We start from the raw sequence: 24,413 nt of genomic DNA, 5'->3' as shown, positions 1-24,413 counted from the left end.
AGTTGAGAAAATCTGTGTCACTTTCTGCTGCATACAGTCTAATTATATTTTACTTATCTGTTAGTAGCTCATTTAGTAGTTATTCCTGAAATAAGTTGTATGCATATTAAAGAAAGGTACATTATCTAAGATAAAAATATCACATAAGTAAAAAGAATAGTTGTGAGAAATAATAAAAATGTCAACTTTTCTTCCATTGCAATACAAAATGTTTTCATTTTTCCCTGTTATACAAATGATAAAGTTTGTATTGTATTTCAGACAAGAGAATTTCAGTGCTTTATTCTGACATTGTGCTACATCTTCTATAGGCTGATGTGGGAACACTTTTTCAGCAGATTTCATGTCAAACTGTCTGAAAAAAATTGTTTGTTTGTTTGTGCTATGTAAGTTAAAATTTCTTATCCTTCATTTCTAATACAAAGGTTGTATTATTGTTTCCTAGAACAAGAAATTGTAGTGGAGGAAGTACCATAAATGAAGTAACAGTCTGTTGCTCTTCCTCAAGCACAATAAATATATATTATTGTGTGCTAAGACAGGCTCTCAGTTTCTAGTTTTTGCATTTAGAGTCTCAGAAACCAGGTATGCTATTTTAGTCCTTGTCTCCATTCTCTTTACCAATTTTGTTTGAAAACGGAAAGTGATGATAGATCTAATGTCTTACTAAATGAACAGTTCTGATAATTTATTTCCTAAATATTGAGAAATTGAGCTTTCTCTGTAGCTTCAATTTGCTTGCTTCCATATGTTGGCTTTGATAGAAATGTGACATTAATACTTTTGCCATTTCCACCATGGACATCTTTCTATACTCTTCGTTTGAGCTCAGGCAGGAGGTTTTTATAAAAAATTTTTGATAAGATTCTTTGGCTTGTAATATGTAGGTGAGATGATAGAGCTCTCTATATCTTAAAAGGTAAAAATAGAAGAAATAGAAATGTTTAAATACAGTGCCTTATGATACATATGTCACACGTATGGCATATGTATTGGAAAAATCAAAGATTACAGCTCTATAAAAGTTTGAAATTTTAAGTGATGAGATCTAGAGTGTCATTAACATTCACATACTCCACCACAAGTTCAGTTACTCTTGAAAATGTGGTACATTTCACAAATCAAATACTATTAGATATAAAAGGTGACACAGAGTCTCGGTTGTTAAGGAAGCCTCAGATATTACTAAAAATCCAGAATATCATACACCATATCTGATCATACTTTTACTCTATAACCTAATGAAGTCTATGTTGTAGTGGCCTTAATTGTTATGAATACAGAACTCTATCTGTGCATGGGCATCATTCAAACTTACTGGTGACCATGGAAATCTTGAAATTCTCTAAATTGTTAAAGTAAACTTACATCATGTTGTTTGAAAAGAGCAAAAAGATGCCATTTGAAATTGGTCAGTTTTAGAAAAGGAACACTATAAAACTGGGTAGATTGCATTGATCCTTAATACAGGAGTTGTTCCTTATTCTTCAATAATATTTCCTATGATGTTCTGGACATCCTATTAGGGTTTGGTTTTACCATTTAAGAGAAATGCAGGTGGTTATAATCTCTCATTCAGAACTATTCTTCAGTAAAACCAGACTGGAAAGGTGTCCCTGTATGATTTTGTGCTAACGTTATCTGTGCTGTGTGTTAGCATTCTGTACAGAGAAGCATGTGTCTGGTTTCACATTTTACTGACCCTTTGAGAGATGGTTAAAAAATATTTTTCTTCACCTCTTTACAGTACTGCCTGTATGTGAATCCCTCACCTGTTGGGTGCTCCTGACCGCTGCTGAATTGAAAACATAAAAACAAAATCTTTAGGCTGGACATCACGGAAAATGCTGCATAGAAGGTGCAAAACTAAAAATCATAAAGCACTATTGAAGTTCTAAATTTTAACCAACAGAAATTTCAAATTACGATTTGGAAAACAACTTTCTTGTTACTTTAGGTTGTACCAGAAAACAGTGAAGTATAACCAGGTCTGTGTTGTTTTCTTTGCACGAATTCCTCATGTTGTCAGCAGTGACACAATCTTTAATAGCCACAGAAATCCAATGATTTTCTGTAACAGGGAAGTGCTCCTGGGGGTGTCTGAAAAAGCACAAACCCATGTAAAAAAGGCCATCCTTGAAATTCCATGCATTTGATCTCAGATGAAAACTAGAGAAACAGAAAAAATTACAATACCTCCCCCTTTATACAAATGTATGAAAATCTATGAACAGGTGGACTTTATGACTTATAGCAAACATACTTTTAGGTATCTTTGAGCTTTTTCTGGAATACGTATTTATTTATTATTCCCCAGGGGTTTTTGCTTCATGTGTACCACTGAAGTGCCTTTGATTGTATATGCAACCAAGAAACATAGGAAACCCAACTTCTGGTTTGGTGGTTTGGGTTTTTGTTGTTGTTGTTGTTGTTTTGTTTTACTTTGGTTTTTTTCATTCATTAAAAAGTATTATTTAATGTTTTAGCTGTCATATGCTATCATCTAGGAGATCCAGCCTTGAATCCTGTTATGACCGGTTATGGCTATGTTCCATTGATCCTATACAGTTTGTAATCCATAGGCAGTGTAAAATAGCAATGATTAAAAACAGTCCAAATACCAGGCTGTTTGCAGTAACAGCAGTTGTAGAGATTTTTAGAAAATCTCCATAGTAGTCCATAATTATTGCAAATTTACTTTTGCTGGTTCTGAATTTTGAACATTTGTTATGATTTTTTGCAAAATAACCCATAGTTATTAACTGATCAGTGGCTTGGTAGGAAGGGACTGTACTGGGAACGTGAGGAAATAAGGATATGGCATTGATCAGAGACTGCATGTCTGTGAGGCATCTTCGTGTGGCAGAGAGCATGCACTGCACTAGAAAATGCCATTAAGCCTGAGGGAGTGTCAAGGTTTACCATATGGCTCTCCATGGGCACAACTTCTGTCAAATTCACTCTTCTCACTCAGCTTTTTGTCCTCCTCTTTTTTTCTTTTTTTTTTTTTTTTTTTTTTTCTTGCCTGTTTGTTTGTTTTGGTTTTTTTTTGGTTTTTGTTTTGTTTTGCCCTACAGCCATTGGTCTTTTCATCCTTCCTTCTTTTGGAACAGAAGTCGTCATTCTTAGCTGGGGATGCTTTTCTCCCTTCTGTTTCTGCCTGCCCACAGATGCTAATAACAGCTCCTTAGTCTCTATAGCAATCAGGCAGCAGAAGCACTCAGCACTAAAAAACAGGCAAATCTTGGTAGCTGCCTCCAATTTTTTCTTTTTTGATTTCTCTGCAGCAGTTGCCACCTGCCTTTACCTCTGCAGAAATCTGTAAATGTGCTGAAATTCATCCAGTGGAACGAACCAAGAAGAAGGAAACAGCAGCATATGGATTAGTGTCCTATAGTACTAAACTGGATTAAAAATTAGTATATTTTACCACATTTTATGAAACTTATGAAGCATCTCAAATGTTCATAAATATTCTGCTTCTGTTCAGTGTAGCTAAAATGTCTGGTGGAAGTGATATAAACAAGAAGATTGACCTCTTTTCATATTAAACACAGAATAGTGGAATAGTGAATAAAGTGATACCCTATGTATTTTGAGTGAAAATACAATAAATATTCTAATTTATAAGGGAACAAATTCTTAGACTGAGAGAAGACAAAAATATTTAATTTTCTATGTATGAATGTCTACGTAGTATTCCAGAGAAAAGGTGAATAAGCAGAGTTTGCTTTTATTGCAAAGATGAGGTTTGGGTACTGTATGCTGTGCAGGAAAATCAAATAAGACGTTCTGTCAGGAAGATAAAAAATAAATAGCATTAGTTCTCTAGGCTGATTCTGAGCTATCAAAAATATGTCCAGTCTAACATAGATGGCATTTAGTTATAGCACAGCTGAATATTTATTAATATTCTTCAGAGACTGAAAGGATGGCTTTTGTTTTACCAGACACTTGAAGATATGTTATTCAAAATGTTTCCTTTGTTTGGCATCAAAAATTATTATGATCATTTTGTCAAACAGCATACAAACAAAGCTACGAGGCAATGCACTGTACTGACAGGCTTTGAGTTAGAAGATTAGTTTTGAATGAACAAAACTTCAAGTAATTTGCAAGGTCTTTCAGTCAAATGTAGGACAGATGTTTTGTAAATAGTGTAATACATAACATAATATGTGGCTTTAAAGATTTTCAATAAGGTCAGAGAAAAAACTATTTTGAGGGTAATTGGCAGGTGACAACAAGTAAAGTATAAATTAAATCTCAAAGCTGTTTTTCAATACAAAAACCAGTGTGATTTAGATTTGGTAATGAATGGACAGTGTCAACGCAGCAGTTGAATTAAAAGGCAGCAGCAATTGTGCACTTTTATATGCAAGAGAGGGTGCAACTTTAATTGTTGCTTCACAGTGTCTTTGTTGAGTTTGTCAAGAGATGCCAGAATAGGACAGATTGTCCTTTATGAATGATGCCCACACTGGCATGACTCACGTGTGGGAACATGGGGGACCATCTGTATAAAGGTACCAGAATATTTTATGTTTTCTTTTATAGGAATGATGTATCCATAGAAAGGTGATCCTGTTTGCATCTACACTGGGAGGGTCACTGTACAGAAGCTCATGTTCAATGCAGCTCTTCAGGTGCAACAGAGGCAATGAGTGAAGCAGATTAATGTCAGAATTCTAGGTGTGAGAGATTACCAAACAGTGCAGGTGCTGCTGTATTGACTGCACCAGCCTGGCTTAACTGAGGTGGCTTTCTAGCAGAGAGAAGGCCTCAGAGTACTGCCTGTGCAGTTGATAGTGCAGGGAAAACTCCCTTCCACCTGCTTTATCCCACTGTGCCTTCCAAGCACTGAGTAAGGGTCAGCAAAGGGTCTGAGCACAGGACAAACAGGCTGTACCCTTCAGTTCAAAAGCATAGGGCTGTAGTCTCCATTGAATCAGGGCTTACTGATGCCAATATGGAAAATTAACTGACTTTGCTAGCAAATGCAGAAGAGAGGTGTTATACGAGCAATGTTAAAAGCAAAATTGACAAAACAGTGGAATAAAAGCTCTTGAAAAATGCCAGTAGGCCATGAACAGGATGGAATATACAGTAGGAAGAAAAAAACGGTTTCTTTAACTCAGATGATTTGTGCACCAGAGCTTCAGCGTTCATTTAATGGGAAAGTAACTTTCTGTTTGATAAAAATGCAAAGAATAACTTGAAAGCATGAACCGGCAGCCGAGTGATGTACTTTGTTAGGATTCAGCAGTAAGGCCTGAAAACTGCAACCTTTGTATATTCTAACAACCCATTCATTTCCATGCTGTATTCTTCTGGCTACCAAATGATGACACCTAAAAATGTGCATCACTGCTGGGCTCTACTTCAGCAGCAGCTAGAAGCAAAAAGATGGCTGGTTTCAATACAGAGGGAGAGAATACCTGCAGGGAGTGACTTCTTGGTTATCACAGAGGAGATGACAGAAAATTTGGCAGCTGAAAAGAATGACCACTGGATTTCTTCTTCTTTTCAGGAGAAACAAAGCCCAAAATTCTCAGTAGTATGAAGCTCCCAGGGAAACATACTGTAAGAACATAATAATAATACTAGTTTTTATATATATATATATATAATGTCTCTCCATATATCAAAGTTGTACAGATTATGGCTACATCTTGGCATTCAAAGTCAGCAGATCTGGAACAGCATCCTTAGCATTTGTCTCACCCCATGCCTCATGATTAATATTCAGTAATATTTCTCATGGAAACTACTTAACTCTTGTCACCCTTTATAGCACCCATTGTTTACAAGCTATTAGAAGAGCTATTGAGAGCTACTCTTGTGTGTCCATGATCCCAAGCTACAGTCATCTGGGTGTATGTTTTTTTTTCTCTAGATGTGCTCTTGCAGAGCCAGTACAGAATACAGAGCGAGATGGGTAGGTGGTTGTATGATTAATCTCTAAATTTATTGCAAAATCATACTGCTTCACACTTTGATCTTCTTGATTGTTAGGATCTGAGTATTAAAAGATGCCTCTGCCCGAATTAAGATGCAAATGAGATCGTATGCCAGAATCAATAGTACAGATTTTATTTAAGAGTAAATGACAGAGAGATTAAGTGGAAAGATAGTCACCACCACATGGGTTCCTGTGGTGTCTCACTGGTCCTTCTTCTGGTCTTCTTGGTGGTGTCTCCAAGTAGTCTTCTGAGGTACCACTTTTTTACAGGCCCAGCATCTTCCTGTTGTTGCCATCTGCACTTGTCATAAGTTCCCTCAGTTGATTTTTGTCTAGTGTGCTCATTCCAAACCTTCACCTTCATTTAGGCCTGGAATTAATGCCTTCCTGTTTGCCATCTGTGCCGGTTGTGGTGGATTAACTTATGGGAACTTCCTTCTTTGACAGTGTTTTGAGACATTCTTTCAGTCCTGGTAATGGCTTAATAATCTGTCTCTGGATATAACAATCTTTAGAAGCATCAAAGAAGAACCAGAAAATTTATAATATTCAGCACTTACTTTCCTGTTATAATCTATATTGATCTTCAATTACATTTATTAATATTTATTTTAGGCTGTGGCTTCCAAGCTTGTTTACTGTGGTCCTTTCTCTTCTTGTATTTCTATTTGCAACTAGAAATATAAGTCAGTGAACAAGTAGCAGAATTGGGGATCTAATGTTTTAGGCTCTCAATTTGAATTTGTAAGACTTCTAGAAGGATTTGTTGTTATTAATTGTTGCTGTTCAATTTACATTGTTGTTAAATGTGCAAAATTCTCCTGTTTCAGTAATATCCTTCAGCAGTATGTCCTATCTGGTAAAAAACCCCAACAAACCAACAAAAGCCCCCACCCTTGATTGTAAGTTTGAAACTGATGTTCTTTCTCTCAGTATGCATTCCTGAACTGTAAATTAGGGAGAACAGAAACTCCCAGTCTTCTCACTTTGTTCTAGTCAAAGTAATGCTTATTTTTATTATGCATTCATGTATTTTTCCTTTCTTGGAGGGAATGAAGTGCACTGCTGTATATTTTAAGGAGTCTTTTGTGTCTTTTCATATTCCTCTCACTCCTCTTTGACTTCCTGCGCTCTTTCTTCTCACCTCCTTGTTAATACTCAAAGCTTTTGACTGTTGAATTGGGCAACTTGGTATTTCTGTTTTAGGGATTAACATATGGTTTTACATTGGACTACAACAACTAATATTTTCTTTGTTTAGAAACTCACCTGAAAATGAATTGATTAGAGTCTGCCTGAAGCCAATCCTTTTTCAGATTTATTTAAGAAATCTACAACTTTTCCTGGACATTTTAGTACAAACATAAAATCATATGAGTAAAGGGAGTTAGATGACTCTCACAAAGTCCATCAAGTATTAGGACAAATTGTAGTCCTCCACAATGTAATCACACGGTTCCATACTTTTTTCTTCTGGTTTTTGGTCTAGTACATTTTAAATAAATTTTTATGAAATGGAATTTCTTCAAAGGGAGGCCTGCTCTCGTGGACATTTGGAACAACCTTTGGACAATTAAAGGTTACCTTCTATGCCAAGGCCAAAAAAGATCAAAGCTAGGATTCATGTGAGTATCCTAGCCACAGGACTTCCCTAAAGTGAAGGGCAGAAAAGGGAACAGGAAAGAGATGTAAGCTAGAAAAGGCTGTTCCCTGAATATTGCTATAACATTTGAATTTTTTTGGAAACAAAATAAATTACTTATTCTAACCCTTCCCGATGTTTGTTCTCAGACAAAAATGTTTGAATTTGGCATAATTGCCAACTCATTTTTCAGTAGAATTATTAACCAAAGTATGCTTTATCAGTCAGTTCCAGGTTAATGTAAAGTGTTTAATGTGTGTGTCTTCATGTGTAAGTATGCTTAAAAAAAAGCCAGGAACTTCTCAGAAGTATAACAAAACCTGCATATTTTATCACCAGTTCATGATGAAATTAATCAAATGTTGATGTAGATATATAGGGGAGACACCTGCATATCCTTTTGCTATGTCACACTCTGTCAAATTTGGTACGCCACAAAAACTGTTCAGATAGGTCTGCAATATTTTCTTTATAACAAGAAAATGAATGGTTTCGAGTACAATTGAAAGAACAAGCGTGGTGTTGTGTTGCTTTATGATGTGTGCTCGGAGTGTGTGTAATACATTCTTGACCTTTCAAGGAACGGCGTTCTTCTTTCAAATGTAGTTTCTTTTTTTATGAGTCTATGTATCTATGGGTCGAGGAGGACAGCGATGGAGCACTGTAGTAAATTGACCAGCACACAATGCCACTGTCTCTGCAATTGAATCAGAGTCGTTCAACATATCCCGTGTGCTAAAATAGCTGAGGAGTGTGTTTTGCCTCACATGGTAGAAAGCTGGATTTCCACAGGGAAGAGTTTGTTATGTCTGTTCTTTTTCCAAGTGTTTGTCATCATTTCAGTGAATATTAAAGCATGCAAATAACCAATTTCATTGGACAACTAGTTCTGTTTGTAAAACAGACTCCCATCAAAACCAGTTTCTCTATGGATAGGAAGAGATCATAATACAAGATTATATTGGAATAGTTTTGCATACAGAAATATAAGACAGTGGAATAATGATAATGAGTGCTAAAGAAATAACTGAGAGTCTTCAGAGAGAAATAAGAGAGGGTCACTACTTTGGTATCTACTGCTGCTTCTTTGGCATCTGTGGCTCATCAGCAAGTGAGTATTAGTGTTCAGATACTGCTTACAATTTTGCTTGTCAGTCTGTGGGGTATATCAAATGATGATTTGGAAAAAACCCTCAGACACGTTCCTTGGATGTACAAGTTAAGAACTTGAGGGAGTTTTTCAACAAGAACTGGAGGAAACAGTTATTCTGGTGAGTAAAATACAGCTCTTGAAGTTGAAAGATTTCTTTTTCCTTATTCAGCAGAGCTGGAAGATTTTTGCTTCTGATGTTGAATTACTTTAAGTGATGGAAGCTAATTTCCTTTAGGTAAACATTGGAAAAGTTGGTCAGATAAGCTTTTGTTATTTGCCTTAGTGCAAAGCATGATTTATAGAAGAAGGGCTGGTGGGGGGTTTAAGTGTGTGATGAGTTGTTCTCCTTAAATACCCATGAAGTTGCAAGTGAGAATATTGATTGTGATATTGATCAGCTCAGTGATGTTGATGAGACATCACTATATTAATTATAAGGTCCTACATTTACTGAATAACGCTTCATTCCTCTCTTTCATTCCTTTTGCTTCTTTCTCATAGCCATGCAATGTAGATGACTAAGATCGTGTTTTATTTTGTGGTGTTCTTGTCCAGGTGTAATCATAGGAACAAGAAAAAATGAGAAATTGTGAATCCTCATCCAGTAGCCTTTTCAGAGAGGAATTGTTCTGGTTTTCTTTCCCCCCTGTAAAGTTCAAATGCACTTTGCTTCACAGCCAATGAAATGCAAGGAAACAGAGAGCAAGAAGAAATGAAAGTCATGTTTCCCTTATTCTCTGTTATTTTTTCAAATAATTTTAATCATTACTATTATTCTATGTCCCTCTGTGTGCCGTAGGGTATTTTAATAGCCTGGTATACAAAAGAAAAGGGAAAAAAGCTTTGATATCATGAAAATGGAGTAAGTGGCTGAATTAAAACTAGGAGCTACCAGAGGGGAAGAAAGTTATCTTCTGAAACATTTTAAAATCCCATGTAGAAATACACTATGCTCTGAATGTCACTTTCATTTTGGCTGTTTCAATGGCTCCAATACTTGAAACAAATCAGAATTCCTATCACGTCATAGGACTGTTTCTCACTGTTTACTTTTAAGTTCACTTGTCCCAGTGTGTCGAGCTGAATCATTCAAATTTGTATTGAAGCTTACTGGACAAGTGACAGGAAGTTTATGAGCCTAGAGGAGACTTGTACTAGAAATAACATAGTGTGAGCAGCTCACTGTATCTTCGGGTCACATTATTTATTGATTTTGCTTTAAATGTTGTTCCATAGAAATAACTTTACAAGATTCACAACAGATTTTCTTAGGGCTTGAATAGACATCAGTATGATACAAATAAAATGATACAATAGCAGTGTGTCATCACTGCAAAGTTATCACTATCAACAAACCTTTTTAAAGAAACTTAGGTGTTTAAGTCTTTGAAAACCAGCCAGGGGAGGAATAACTGGTTTTATTCCTACTTAGTAGGAAGACAGAGTGCCATCAAATAGTGAGAAGCAGCTGAGGAGATGGAAAGCTAAAAGGAGTTTACTTTGTTACTGTTAGACCAAGTACTGAACCATTTTTTAAAAATTTTTTCCACTTTTTAAGTTGCAAGTGCTCTGCTAAAGATATGGAGACACTGAGCATAGATGTGACCTTCCACAGGCACTGAGATCTCTGAGGGGTAGTTGCTGGTGAATCTGCTTGGAGCCCCTTAGAAGATGTCATTTTCAACCTTTCCTCCTTGCCCTTTGTGGAAATTACGTTCTGTGTAGTAAAGCTGTAGTAAAGCTGAGAGAAGCGGATGTTCGCCTTTACTTTTTCTGCTTTTTCGTGTGGCTCAGTAAGGATGCTAGGCTTTGAACTGGAATGATAGAAGGGTCCTTTTTACCATCACTGGCATGTGTAGTGGTTTGGTCCAAAATACTCATTACTGTTTACCTTCTGTGAGATAAGAATTAGGAGAAAAGTAAAGAAGGCACCAAACTTGAAAGAATATAAAGAAGTTTATTAACAGACCTAAAAGAAGAAAGACAGAAAAAAAAAAAAAAATCATACCACAACTTCAGAACACTTCTCCTCCCCCCACCTTTCTTCCTTCTCCCACTGACAATGTAAAAAGACAACTTTTGAGATGTTCAGTCTGTTTACCACTTCCATAATAACCTTGTTCAGTCCATTTAGGAAGAGGAGTCTCTCTTGCCCATGCTATGAACACATTATCACAACAAGCCAGCCGCCCGGGTTGGTTCTTTGCTCACATGTGAGTCCCTTCCCACAACTTGCAGCTTTTCCCACAACTGCTTTCGAGGGTCCACTCTTGAATTACTGGGGTACAATTTTAAGGCTGAGCCGTTCAGAAACAAAAGTTCTCTTCACCCATCTCTGGGAGCATTTCATCTCAGAGAACAAAGGCCCTCCTCCTTCCCTGGGAGCAAAGGGTCTTCCTCATCTTCATCTCTAGGACTATCTCTGGGAACATCTCTAGGAATTGAGGTCTTCCCCTTTCCGTGTGGAGTAAGAGTCCTCATGGCTTCCATCTCTCCCTGTTCAAACTTCTCATCAAATTACAGCTGCATCAGCATCTGCCTATCTCAGCGCAGGTGCTTTTGCTCACAAGTACAAGTTGAACTCTCCACCCCCTCATGCCTTCATGAAATTACAACAGGTACTCCGATATATCATAGCTTTACAACAAAATTTCAGCTTTAAGCATCTCCTCTTTCTCCTCCCCCAGGTTTTCAGCTCTTCACAGCACTAAAAGGGTTAACCTCACCCAGGCCTTGCAGCTGGAATTTCGCTTATCGCTGTTGCTCACATGATCTTTGCTGGGCAGCGGAGCAGCTTCAGCTGAATCTTGGCTGCACATGAAGAGGGGGAGCCGGGCTGCTCCAGCTGCCCACAGCAGGGCTGGGGGTGGGGGGTGGGGGCGTGGGGTGGTTCCACAGGTGGAACAGGGCCCATCGGCTCCAGGATGGCCGTGGCCCGGCCCGGCCTGGCCCGAGCAGGGCCTGGGCTGGGCCCGCTGGCCCCCGCACGGGGCCCGCAGCCACCTGTCCCAGCACCAGAAACAAGAGAGGGCTCTGCCCAGGGTGTGTCTATTCTTAAGTGTGGATCACAGAGGTGGTCACAATTTTAAGTGGCTTAAAGAATTGTCCATATTCAAACTGGCCAGCTGATAGGTTCTGTCAGGTCACAGAGGAGCTGTAAGAACCCCTTTGCAAGAACATCACTTCCGGGACTGTGCTTTGCTAACCCATGACAGCATGTCAAGCATGCTTGAGGGTCGAGTCAATGCCTCTGACACAATTAATAAATTCTCTGATATGGAGTTGACAGCTTCACTGGGTCCTCTCCTGACATGATATGAGGTAAGCTACAGCATATTGTCCTCATCCCCAGTCATGGATTTAGGCTGACAGGAAAAATATAGCCATGGATACAAGGCCAATAAAATAAAAGAAAGCTTCTTGAGCTGCTTTCTTGATATTCAGCTCTAGAAATGAATGTAGTAAAGTCGTACTCTCATATGTTTGGAATGCTGATAGACGAATAAAAAGATTAAATTTCCTTTCATGTCAGTCCTGAGGGGAGTAATCTGAATCGTGACTTTTCACACACAAATCTGCACCAACCCAACCCTTGTTTGCAAATGAGTACCATAACAATAGGCCTAAGTGTTGATATGACAGTGGTACGCCTTGTTATATATTGTTTCTTCTTGTGTGTCTATCCAATGTTCTCTCAGTGTGAATTGTGAAATTGTGTGTTTGGGACCTGGTGGGAAATGGGATTTACTTAACTTTGTTTGCTTTTTTGTTTGGTTGGTTTTGATTTCTTGTAATTTTCTTGTATTGGGAAAGAAAAGAATGCCAAAGAAATATTTCCTGCTTACCAGCTGAAAAAAGCATAGAGCAGAGATACAGCATGTTGCTGTCCAAACTGTGATCAGAAATTTAGAGTTGTCGTGGAACTGAGGAAAATTCTCATTTGAATCTGTCCTTAGCAAGCTGCATACATTATACATTCAAATATATGTATATACATGAACACATAATTGAGATGGATGTACAGGTGGTTTGCTCCAAGAAAGAGTCAGAAAAAGAGATTAAGGTTAAATGTGCATTTAAAGTAGGCTTCTAAAAATGCTTGCTTTTCTTAAATTCAAATTCAGATGTTTTGAGAAGTTAAATAGGATTCAGTTGTTTGAGGATTACTTTGTGTAGGACTTGGGTTTAAATCGCAGGGCATTTCAGATCAGCTATTCTGTTCAAAGTGGCTGCTGTTAAGGGATTTATGCATGGTATTGCTTCCAGGGTATTAGTATAGCAGGTCTTCTTCTAGTTGAATTTGAAGTGAAATGTAGGTTTTTACATTGTCCTTGTCTGATGTGTATTTTTTTTACCAATCTTGAGCTGCTGTTAAAAGGTACTAACTGGTTCAAAATTGTTGGCATTGTTTAGAGGATTTTAAATAGAGGAATACAGAGTTAAGCTATGTGAAACCATGCTTTCCATTTAACTGTATAAGTGTAAAAATAAAGTCTCTAGAGTGAAAGGAGTACTTAGAATCATGCATTCAGTGATTCAGATCCTAAAGAAACCCACAAATGATACTTCAGTGAGGGTAATTTGAGTATCTTGGATTATCATTATATAGCATTTCCCCAACAGGATGAAAAGAGCATAGAGCATTTACGAGGAGGGGAAAAAAAATACAAGATTTTGGTAAGCTTTTTAAGCAAAGTCAAAAGAAAATGAAATATGCCTACAGTATTTCACCCACAAACAGATGGCCAAACATAACAAATGAATAGTATGTAAATAACAGTGCTAAGAAGATCTGCTGCAATGCATGAAAAATTACAGATTTCTTGGCTGCTACCTTCATACAGACCAAACCTTCACAGAGAAGAGTAGGATATATTATTTTTTTCACAGACAGATGTAGTGGCTCAAAGTTGCCATCTTCATTTAAAAGTCCATTTTTTTAAAGAGTGCAATGCAGAATCAACAGATGCCCTTTGGAACTTGTAAAGATGGTACAAGAAATACACAGAGATCAAAAGTCTGAAGATGCAGGCAGTGACAGGAAATGCTGCTCTGTTTTTATGAGGCCTGCGAGTCCCCTGCACCCACACAAGTCTGTGACAAAGAACTTGTGATGGAAATGTGAAAATTTGAGCAGAGTTGTTGCAGCAGGCAGGCTGTGAAATAGTGAACTTCTGGTTCCGTGGCACGCAATCATCAGAGCACTGGCACAAAAGTGTCTTCCTGTTTAAATTCACAAGAAAAGCAGTGAACCAGATTGCATCTTAGTGTGCTGCTCCTGGAAGCACAATTTATTAACTATCATCAAGAGCTACAGTCTTTTTCCAGGTGTGTTGCAAATAGCATCTCTAGTATTTGAAGCAAAAATTTGCTATTAAAGTATGCTAAGCGTGTTTGCTCATTCAAATTGCAATAATGGGGGATTTAGTTTTAACTTTTAAAAAGGGCTGTGAAAGTGACTCAACTTGTGACCTCAGGCAATTGATTTAAAAATCTCCCTGTGACAAAGGCTTGTCTTCTCTGGAATGTGAATGATGATGCTTTACTCCCCTACTCTAATAAAGCACTTCGAGCTTCTTGGATTAGAAACTTTTGTCTGGTCTTGGTTCTGTACAACAATGGGCAAAGTAGGAGTCAAACATTACAAAATATGGAATGGGCAGAGATCCCAGTTTTAAATTGAGATTCTTCTGCTTATTATTTTAGAAGAATCAGAAAAACATATTACCACTTTCTGAAAATGGTTAGATATGATAAAGTGAGTATTGATCATTTACAGTCTAAATGATTAATCATGAACTGAAAGCATTTAAACAAGCTATTTCTTTAAAAAAACTACCAGCTTCAAAAGGTTACTTTTTGTTGATCAAAATATGATTTTGAATGTTCTCTAAAATTAGAAATATAGCATAAATTTTTGATATAGAGTCTATTTTCATTCTTTCCCTATTGTTCTTTATTACTAGTATAATAACATTTTCTGGAATCCTTAATTATTATTCTTGTTTTTATCAGGATCAGGGAAAGAATTCTCTGCTTTGAGATTTTCATGAAGTACTACTTGTAATATGTCCTTTCCCAACGCAGACTAAGATAGCCCTTGCATCTCACCATTTGCAAAATATGTTTTCCTGATATTATACGTCTTCAAATCAACAGAAATAATGTGTGGCAACATGCTTTTGGGGATTTGCTGTTGACTATAGCTATGTCTTTTTAAAAAGCAAGTTTAGAGATTTGTTTGCTGTTACGTTATGTCATTATATCAATGATGTGGATCATTTCAGGAATATTGTGACCAACTCAAATTCAAGCACTTCTGAACTTGAACGTTTAGGAAACAGATGTAAAAATTATGTGCATAGATGTTTAAATATTCTTTATCTTACTCTAATGCTATGTGGTGGTGGTTAGGAAAGATGAAAAAGATATTTTTTTAAGAAAAACAAGCCAAGAAGAAAAATACCACCAACAAACAATTCCATGTGTTTCCACACCTGTTAGTATACAGATATTGTATAGAATAGTAGAATATCCTGAGCTGGAAAGGACCCATGAGTTTCATAGAAGCTGAACTCCTGGCCCTGCAGAGGACAACCCAAGAGTCACACCATGTGTCTGAGAGCATTGTCCAAACGCTTCTTGAACCCTTTTAGTTTTGGTGCTGTGACCACTGCCCTGGGGAGCCTGTTCAGTGCCCAACCACCCTCTCTGGGTGAAGAGCTTTTTCCTGATATCCTACTTAAACCTCCTCTGACACAGCTCCAGGCCATTGCCTTGGGTCCTGTCACTGGTCACAGAGAGAAGAGATCAGTGCCTGCCCCCTGCTCTTCTTCTTGTGAGAATGTTGAAGACCACAATGAGGTCTCCCCTCAGTCTCCTCTTCTCCAAGCTGAACAGACTGAGCCACCTTTTCTGCTCCTGATGTTCTCCTTTAGATATTGTCTAACGGAAAATTAAGGTTGTTTAGGTGCTGTAAAGCTATTAAGCAGGAAAATATATTTAAAAAGACCCCGGGAAAGCGAACAGGTATTTCTGGACAGAGCACAGAAAGAAGGATTATCTCTAAGCATGCAAAAGTGGCTGTTTTCCAAAGAGAATGCTGGTTCCTGAAATTGTAACAAAATATTCTTCATGTTTCCTTCTTCTCCCCCCCTAGGAATCGTATCTTTTATAGAGGTAATGCCTCCTGAAATTCCTGTTATGTCAGTATTCCCTCTCTGAATCCTAAACCATTTTATCTAGTATGGAAGTACCATGGAAGGATGTGGGTCAGAAGCCATTAAAAGGTCTGAGTTTCTGATGTAAACAAAAGAGGAATACAATGAATGAAAATATTGTTCTGAAATGGACCCTGAAGTACTGTTTCTAATTTGTCACCATTAGTATTTCAAAGCATAAAGTATAAATACATTTATAATTTTGTCTCAGTTTTGATACCATATATCTTCATTGTTAAATTTGATTAATTTCTTTACTTCCCTCAGTTCTGTTCTCACTCTGGGTAATCGTCTCCCTCGTCTCCATTCTCCTTTCATACTTTGCCAGCTTTTCTTGTAGAGAGCTGAAAATGTGTTACAGATCATTAACATGACTAATCTCAAAGCAATTTTACAATAAACATTGCTAGCTCTAGCAAGATAGACCGTTTCCCTCTCTATGTTCTGAAATTATAGAAGTAAGCTCCGAATTCTGTTGGTCTCAAATGTTCTCCTATTTGCTGCCTCTCCATTTGACTTTCCTGTGTGAAATTTATGTTAACTCTAGTATGGCCACAGCCTGGTAGCAGAGATTGTTTTATCTGTCAGAGTGTTATCACCTGGGTTACATGAGAAAGAGCAAAACTGGTGGTCGGAAAATTGAATTAACAAATTAGCAACATAAACATCAGTTTTGTAATGAAAATAATTGATAATGTTTACATTTAAACTGCAAAGTATAGCAAATACAATGCCAGTCTGGTTACATTAATATGAAGAGAAACAGAGAAACATTATTATAATAATAATTTATTACTTGTACAATTTAATAAGGAACATTTTCTGGTGACAAGCTGGTTAATAAGAGCAGGCAGTCAGAACTGAATATGTTTGGGGAGCAAATGATAGTTTTATTCCTATGGATTTCATTTCAAATTCTCCTGGTTTTCTGCAAATGGGAAAATGAGAAATCATCCAGTGGTAATTGTGAAAAATTTCCCCCTCCTGGTTTTTTTAACCACTTAATCAGTTTCCTATTGCAGGATTCATTTACAGCTTGCTCAGTTTGGAATTAGATGAGCAATTATTTAGTTTTTTCTTAACAGACTTGGGCTTCTGGATTTTTTTCTTGTGATTCTGACTTTCGGTATTATTTTTTTTTCCATTCCCCCCTATATTTTTAGCTTTGTGAAAGTCAAAAAACCTATCCTTGTTGCTTGGTATTCACTATTAATAAATTTCCCATTTACTCCTACTCCCCTTTTTGGTGTCCCAACACATGATTCCTCATGAGTATCTTCTGTCATATAGAAATATCCATACTAAGTAACAGCTGAACTCAGGAAAACATGGCTTAGCATCAAACTTTACATGTAATGGAAAGGAATTTATGGTGTTCTATTACCAGTGAACACCATCATGAAGTGAGAAAATGCCATAGGACAATCTCAGTACTGAACTTGCTAGAAATTGTTGCCAGAATAGTCTATAAGATGTTTAATTTTTCAAATGAGTTCCTATTTGGACTCTTTACTTAGGAGATGGTTTCATGTTTTCCTGGAAGGACTCAGTTTTCAGCTGTAAGCAGTTTTCCTCCAGCTGAATTTCAATAATTTGTAAAATGTGAGTGGTGCATTCCAAGCATAAAATGATACACCTTTTGCTCAAAGGTGTTTGTGTTTCATATCATTGAATCAGTGGAATTATGCCAGGTTGTGCCATCTGAAGATTTGGCCCTCAGTAGCACACAATGTTCTGTTTTCAAGGCCCATTACTCAAATAGAATAACCTAATCACACCACGGGCCAAATGTCTGCTGTGCTGAACTTTGGTACAGGAACTTCCCTTCTCCAGTTGTTGTGATAGAAAACAACAGCACAGGTGGGGTAAGTGCTATATAGTTTTTAAGGCATTTCCTTTTCCTCTCTTCTAGAAGTTACTTGAGGTCCTGTGGAAGTATGATGTGACTTTCAAAATGGAGAATGAATTTATTTATTTGAAGTGCCCCCGTTAAAATTTCTAATGTTAATGGCAGCTGTTGGGACGTTGATTTTAAAGGTACTAAGGGCTAGACTTGGGCCAGAACTTAAACACTGACATGTAAGCAGCCAGAAACTGTGGCTCCCTGTTGCCTGAACTGTGATAGCTGCATAGGTCAGGTTGTGTAGCAGAACTATTTCTAAAATTGCATATTTTCTGTCAGTAATAGTATCAGAAAACTATATGTTAGTGAGGAAATGGAAAAGTACTTATAGAAAAGTTGAAATAGAGGCTTTAGGTACTGTATTTGGCCTTGACAAGTCAAAATAAAAAGAAAAGAAAGATTTCCTCAGTTTCAATTTATATTTCATTAGCACACCCATAACAGCAATAAAAATGATAACAAGGTACCATTTTGATGACTTAGCATTCACAGAGATGCCATTAAAAAAATATTTTGTTGATGAAAGATTTTCTGGGGCTTTACAGTGAAAGAAATTATGTAAAGACATAATTTCTTTCACTGTAAAGCCCCAGAAAATCTTTCTGTGTTACACTTGACAGTGATGAAGTTTGGCTGAAAGTATACTGTAAGTAAGTCCTCCTCCATTGTATCTGTGGGAAAAAATAGATTGGAATATAAAGGATTATTATATAAAGAGGTTATTGTTACCAATATACATTCAAAAGGTTAGGGATTACCTAAAATGCCAGCTTCAGGGATGACCTAAGTCACTGATGTTTCTGAAACAGAGGGTTACTGATGGTAATTGTTTCTATTCTGAGGGAGAGCTCAGGTGGCCACTTGTGCTCAAAGCCTTCTTTCCCTACCTACTCTGACAATGTTAATGCCTTGCTCAAGAAACTCCTTGTTGCAGGTGTTCAGCCTGTGAGCCCAAGTCATTCACAGCCTCATGCCAGGTCACAATGCTGCAACTGCAACTTTGAAATTTGATTAAAGATAATCCACAGAGTTACAATCTGCCTGGCTTTGAGCATTTACAAAAAAGCAACCAAATGTTTTGAACCCAGGAGAAAAGAGCTTTCTTTCACTCGGCATGAGGGAGAGAGTGCATTTTCCCCATGAATTATTATATTGGGAGAGAGATGTTCTTAAGATCATTAGAATAATATTAAATTGATGAGATGTTGCCAAATAGTATTTCTTTATGTATTTAAGACAAAATAATGCAAGGTTTCTGAGATCAATTTCATTTTAATATAGCCTTTGTTTAACTTGAAGTGTGTAGTGGATATTTTTTGTCGTGTTACCTAAATGAGTGGTTAAGAATGTGCTGAGTGTTGTAATCTCACTTTAAATCCATATGACACTCTGATAACTTAGAAAGCTTAGGGTGTCTCAGGACGGTAAGAAGTGAGAAAATAAAATGGGTATTTTTAGGGGAATTTAGCCAAAGTGGCAATATACTGGGATGGAGTGAGTTGTCCGTGTGTATCTCCTATCTTGCTTACTCTCTTCCCGAGCTGTCAGCTGGTTAAAGCACCAAATGAGAATATAGTTCCCTGATACCACAATGACAGTTTAAGTAGTACCTTTCCCTGACCATATCTTCTATTGCCAAGTCCCTGAAAATTGCTTGCGAGGGTGTGAAGTGCGTCAAATCAGATCAGGGAACTGATTTAGATTAAAAATAAAGCCTCCTTCTCCTCACCTTTATTCTTTTATCCCATTTCATTCCCTGGCCCGGGCTGACAGCTGTGCCGGCGGCTGTGTTAGCACAGCACCGAGCAGAGGAGGAGCAGGAGGGAGGCAGCAGTGACAAGGGGCAGGAGGTGGCTGCTGCTCGCCAGAATTAGTACTGAGCACGTCTTCTTATCGAACTGGGGCTTGTGTGCTGGCACTCTGAATGCCTAAGGTCAGGATTGCCAGAAGAAGAGGGAGGAAAGTTTCTGGAGACTTTAATATCTGTGCAGGTGTAATTAGTAAGGAATTGGGACTGGTCATATGAAGCACCTTGGGAAAGTGTCTGAAACCTATTGTATGAAACTATTTTAAACTAATACTCCTAGGAAATTTAAAACTTGTTTGAAGTAGATGCAGGAAGTAGCTCTGAATTAGGACTGAATTTTCCAATCTTGTGTTTCCTCACCTAATTAGGAGTTATAAAGTACTTTCTCTTGTAGCAAGAGCCCCTCAAGCATACACAAAGTAGATCTTCAGGGAGTTAAAACTTCCGCTGTTTTTCAAGAGATGCTTTTCCTGCAGCAGGGTGCAGCTTTCTTTGATTTGATCAAGCTGGCCAAATAGTTTACAATTTTGCATCACTACTAATACACCTTGGCAGTACCTTGTGCCATTGTATAATTTACTTCTAATAAATGTATGTGGTCTCAATTTGGGAATCATCCAAAAACCTATTATTGACAGGTTCAGAAGTACTAAAAGCTATCTGATAGTTCAGGTAGGATATTTTAAGATCAATTCAGATCGTGTGCTATGAACTATTTTTTGAATGCTACTTCTTGTAAGTTCTTATAAATGGCTGTTGGAAATTAGTATGAATATGGATTTTTCTTTCCATAGTATTTCACCACTGTTGCAATCTATGGTCCAAATTATTTGTATAAAATAATTTATCTGTAAATTGGGACATTATATGTGTACATGTGTTTATATATATGCACTTATATGCAACCTATATATGCACACACATATATTCCATTATTATATTATTATCTGTGAGTGCAAAAGCGTTTTGGAATACATATTTCAGATTAAATTTTCAACTGCATAAGTCTGAAAAATTTTGAAGGAAATGGTGCCATATTTGTTAGCTTGTATCTGTTGCACTTTCTTTCTAGTATTCAATTAAACACTTGCCTACTCATTGATCCCATGTATTTATGCAGGGCTGTGTTCACTTTTAAATTTGATTTCCTCAGGGAGAATACAAATATTTTTAATTTTGTTTTGTGAGCCATATGTTCAAGAGCTGCTACTAGCTTGCTGTTTCAACTTTCTTTGGCTTTTTCTGCCTTTACAACATTACAGGCATTCAGTAGTACAGTCTAAATAGAGCACTGTAAACATGCCACTAAAAAAAGTTTCTTGTGCAATGTAATTTTATTATGAACTCAACACTTATTTAGTTTTATCCTAATACCCCCTGTTGCTCAGTTCTTCTCTGAAAAGCCATCCCTCTTTCTGTTTATTTTGTGAGTCAGCTTTTATAAATGTATTGCTACTCATTCCTTTTATCTTAGCTGTAAAGTTGTGGGTTTGCTACAGGACTACTTTAGGCTGGTTTTTATTTGTATTTTTAATGTGTTTCTGTCCACCAGACCATACTAAATGTGTCTTCATTGAATGCTGCCTATTTTTTTTTTTCTTTATGCAATATTAAATTTGTCTCTCTCTTGTGGTCATCTACCCATTTTCATGACTCATCCCTGTTCTTCTGTTTGGTCTTTACAAGGAACTGGAGCCTCCTGGGATCAGAGGAAGAGCAAGTGAGGCCCCAGGAGCAAATGGGAAGGAGAGGCCAGTAGCTAAAGTGCTGCTGTCAGACTGGATGACAGTTTAAGCCTGCTGGCAGTGGGGGAAGGCTACGATATCTGCTCCAGGGAAAACAGCAAAGAGGGAAAAGTGGCCTCATTTCATAAAAGTGACAAAAGGTGTAACTAAACCTACACAAGAAGAAAGGAGAAGAGACAGAATCTGGCTTTATCTTTAGTGTATTTGTCCTGAGAGCTATGTGTGTTAATTTTCTGCTTGCGAAATAACCAAAATTACTTAGTTGCATCATTAAATTTTGCCATCTGCAGATTTTAATTGATGCTTAATTATTAGAGTGAGATGTCCTGTGAACATTTTGAGTAGTAAATTGAAAACTTGAAGTACAGTTGGAATTCCAGTGATGTGGATCCTTTGCAGGATGGAGTTATAACATATTCAGATGCCATGTAAAAACTGTGTTCCTTCCTTTGCTACGTAATGATGTTTCTGTAACCAATGGATTTTGAGGATTCTAATCTGAAACACTTGTGTAGAACACATTTCCTTTCTGTTGAAGTGCTTTCCTGGCCTATAAACTTGAGAAACAGGATGAATGGTCTTCATTTCTTATGAAGACCAAAGATCTAGTTACCATCTTGTAGGAATTTTTTATCAGGTTCTAGCTGTGGCAACAAAATTCCAAACAGTGCTCTACTCTGCCTTGTCATTAGTTTTGGCATCTTGCTCACTGTAATCTCTCTCTCTCTTCCCCCACCCCTATTACTTGGTACTTTAAACCTTCAAAATGTTTCATGTATGTTATTCTCAAGATCCATCTCAAAGTTCCATGGTATGTTGCTTATCTGTAAAGGTCAATACTGATTTGACATATCTTGGCAAGCTTTTTTGCAGCATGAGATAGGGCAAAGGGATATCAAAATTCTCTGTCTTTGCATTACAGAATCCCTGTGGAGCAGCTGCATCAAATTTTTCACATTATTTATGACTGCAGCAAAAGTAACTTTCTGATTGTCCTCATTTGTGTGATTTGTCCCCTACTCAATGTCACACCAGCTTCCCTCTAGAAGAAACATTTTGGGATCATTAGTCAGATGGAAGATCACATACCTTTTGTGTAATTATTTGAGATGGTTAGATACCATCTAACCATCTAGGTAATTCAGTCGTACACTTTGAGCTCATTTAAATATAAAGTGCACTAAAAATCACTACCCACTGCTGCACCAAAAAAATCACCACCTACATTTTAGCTGCTGCTATTGTGAACTCCTGGGATCACTTTGTGTTAAATTTAACTTTGAAATTGCTAACTTCTTGATACTCTTTCTACTGCAGAATCTTTTCTCATTTGAGTACGATTTTTTTTCTTTCTAAAATAAGGTTGTGTCGAGGTGGGGGGTTGTCTCTTTTTGCAAGTAACAGATGATAGGACAAGAGAAAATGGCCTCAAGTTTTGCCAGGGGAGGTTTAGATTGGGTATTAGGGAAAATTTCAAAAGGGTTTTCAAGCATTGGAACAGGCTGCGCAGGGAAGTGGTTGAGTCGCCATCCCTGGAGTTATTTAAAAGTGGTGTAGGTGTGGCACTTGTGGACATGGTTTAGTGATGAACTTGGCAGTGATGGGCTTGACTTGATGACCTGAAACCTCTTTTCCAACCTCAATGATTCCATGATTCTCTAAGCAACTTTCTCTGCAGTGTAGGAGAATGGCAGTCTTTGTGGCTGCTGGTCAGTGGGTGGCAACTTTTATGCCTGAATAATGTTGAAGCAGCTGAGGAATATGCCCCATTGTCTAGAACAAAGATTAATTCCTAATCTTAGTCTGAAGAAAAAATACAGTCTTTTATTTAATGTTTACTCCTGTGAATGCTAAAGGAGGAAAAAACAAAACAGGGCAATGTGCAACCCCTATAATCAAGCCTTTTTTAATAATGAAGGGATACAAAAAAATAAGTAAATTATTAATTATACTTAATAAAGAATTACTGCTGATATGATTTTTTTTTTCCCCTCTTGAGTTGATCCTCAATTTCCTGGTATGTATGGTTTGCTTCTTTACCTTTTTTTGTTTCAGGTCGGTGTCATAATCTTTTTCTTCCTAGGTTCATAGTTACTTTAAGCATCTTTCTATTTCTATGACTTAGAAAACAATGCCCCTTTGTTAAACTCTACCTTTTAAGTAGAGCTGTTATTACTGTCCTAGGTTGTACTTTATTACAAAGTTTTCTAAGCACTTACGGCTCTGTACTAAGCACTTTAAAGGCTTAGTAAACACAGAAATAATAATTATATTAAAGCTGAAATTACAGCTGGGGCCATGAACAGGAAATCCATGCCTAAGTGCATTTTCATCCTTGTATAAAGAAAATGAGTTTTGGAGAATTGATTCTTAACATAATATTGTCGCCTGAAAGTAGTTATTTGGTGAAATATTTTCAGGTAATTGTTATGCCCACTTAAAACACACTGAAAACATGAGATCAGTGCTGTCTTAAACAAATAGGGTTGTGGGATGAAAACCATCTTTTGTTGAAGAAATCTGAAAGCTGAGTAGGAATGTTCTAAAACAAGACAAAAGTGGGAGTGAGACTAACAGTGAAATAAAAAACTCTTTGTTTTAAATCACATTGTCAAATAATTACATAATTGAAGTGAAAACCAGAAATTTCATTAAAATAATTTGGGGCATTCATTTAAATCTTAGAGGTGATATTAAAAGATAATAAATTCATACCAAATATGGAGAATATGGTCCAGAGACTGATCAGTGTTGTCACCACTCATGTGAAAGAGCACTCTGTGCTGGCCTAGTGCACCACAACCCTTGGACCTGCTCCATCTGACTCTTTCCATGCATCCTTACTGATTTTTTTTTTTTAATGGCCTCAAATTCACCTGATGTTTTTCCCTTTCTTATATGGATGTAGGATTGGTTATGCATGGGGAAAGTTTTAGAACCTGGTTTTAGTTTTTCAAAGGTGCAGAGGAAGTCACAGAGTC

The 24,413-nt window shown here is 37.2% G+C and overlaps 1 long non-coding RNA gene across 1 annotated transcript in view; it reads left to right on the top strand.

Moving 5' to 3' along the window:
- Positions 1–1,757: 1,757 nt before the first annotated feature.
- The window catches only part of LOC138114891 (uncharacterized), a 70,745-nt gene continuing 48,089 nt past the window's right edge, over positions 1,758–24,413 (top strand). The window contains exon 1 of the long non-coding RNA XR_011152868.1: positions 1,758–1,858. This is a non-coding gene — a long non-coding RNA (uncharacterized lncRNA). The remainder of the gene's footprint in view (positions 1,859–24,413) is intronic.

This window comes from Aphelocoma coerulescens, chromosome 1 (assembly GCF_041296385.1).
Source record: "Aphelocoma coerulescens isolate FSJ_1873_10779 chromosome 1, UR_Acoe_1.0, whole genome shotgun sequence".
NCBI lineage: Eukaryota > Metazoa > Chordata > Aves > Passeriformes > Corvidae > Aphelocoma > Aphelocoma coerulescens.
Note: the sequence above shows the minus strand (reverse complement) of the source record. Positions and strands in the feature narration are given on the sequence as shown.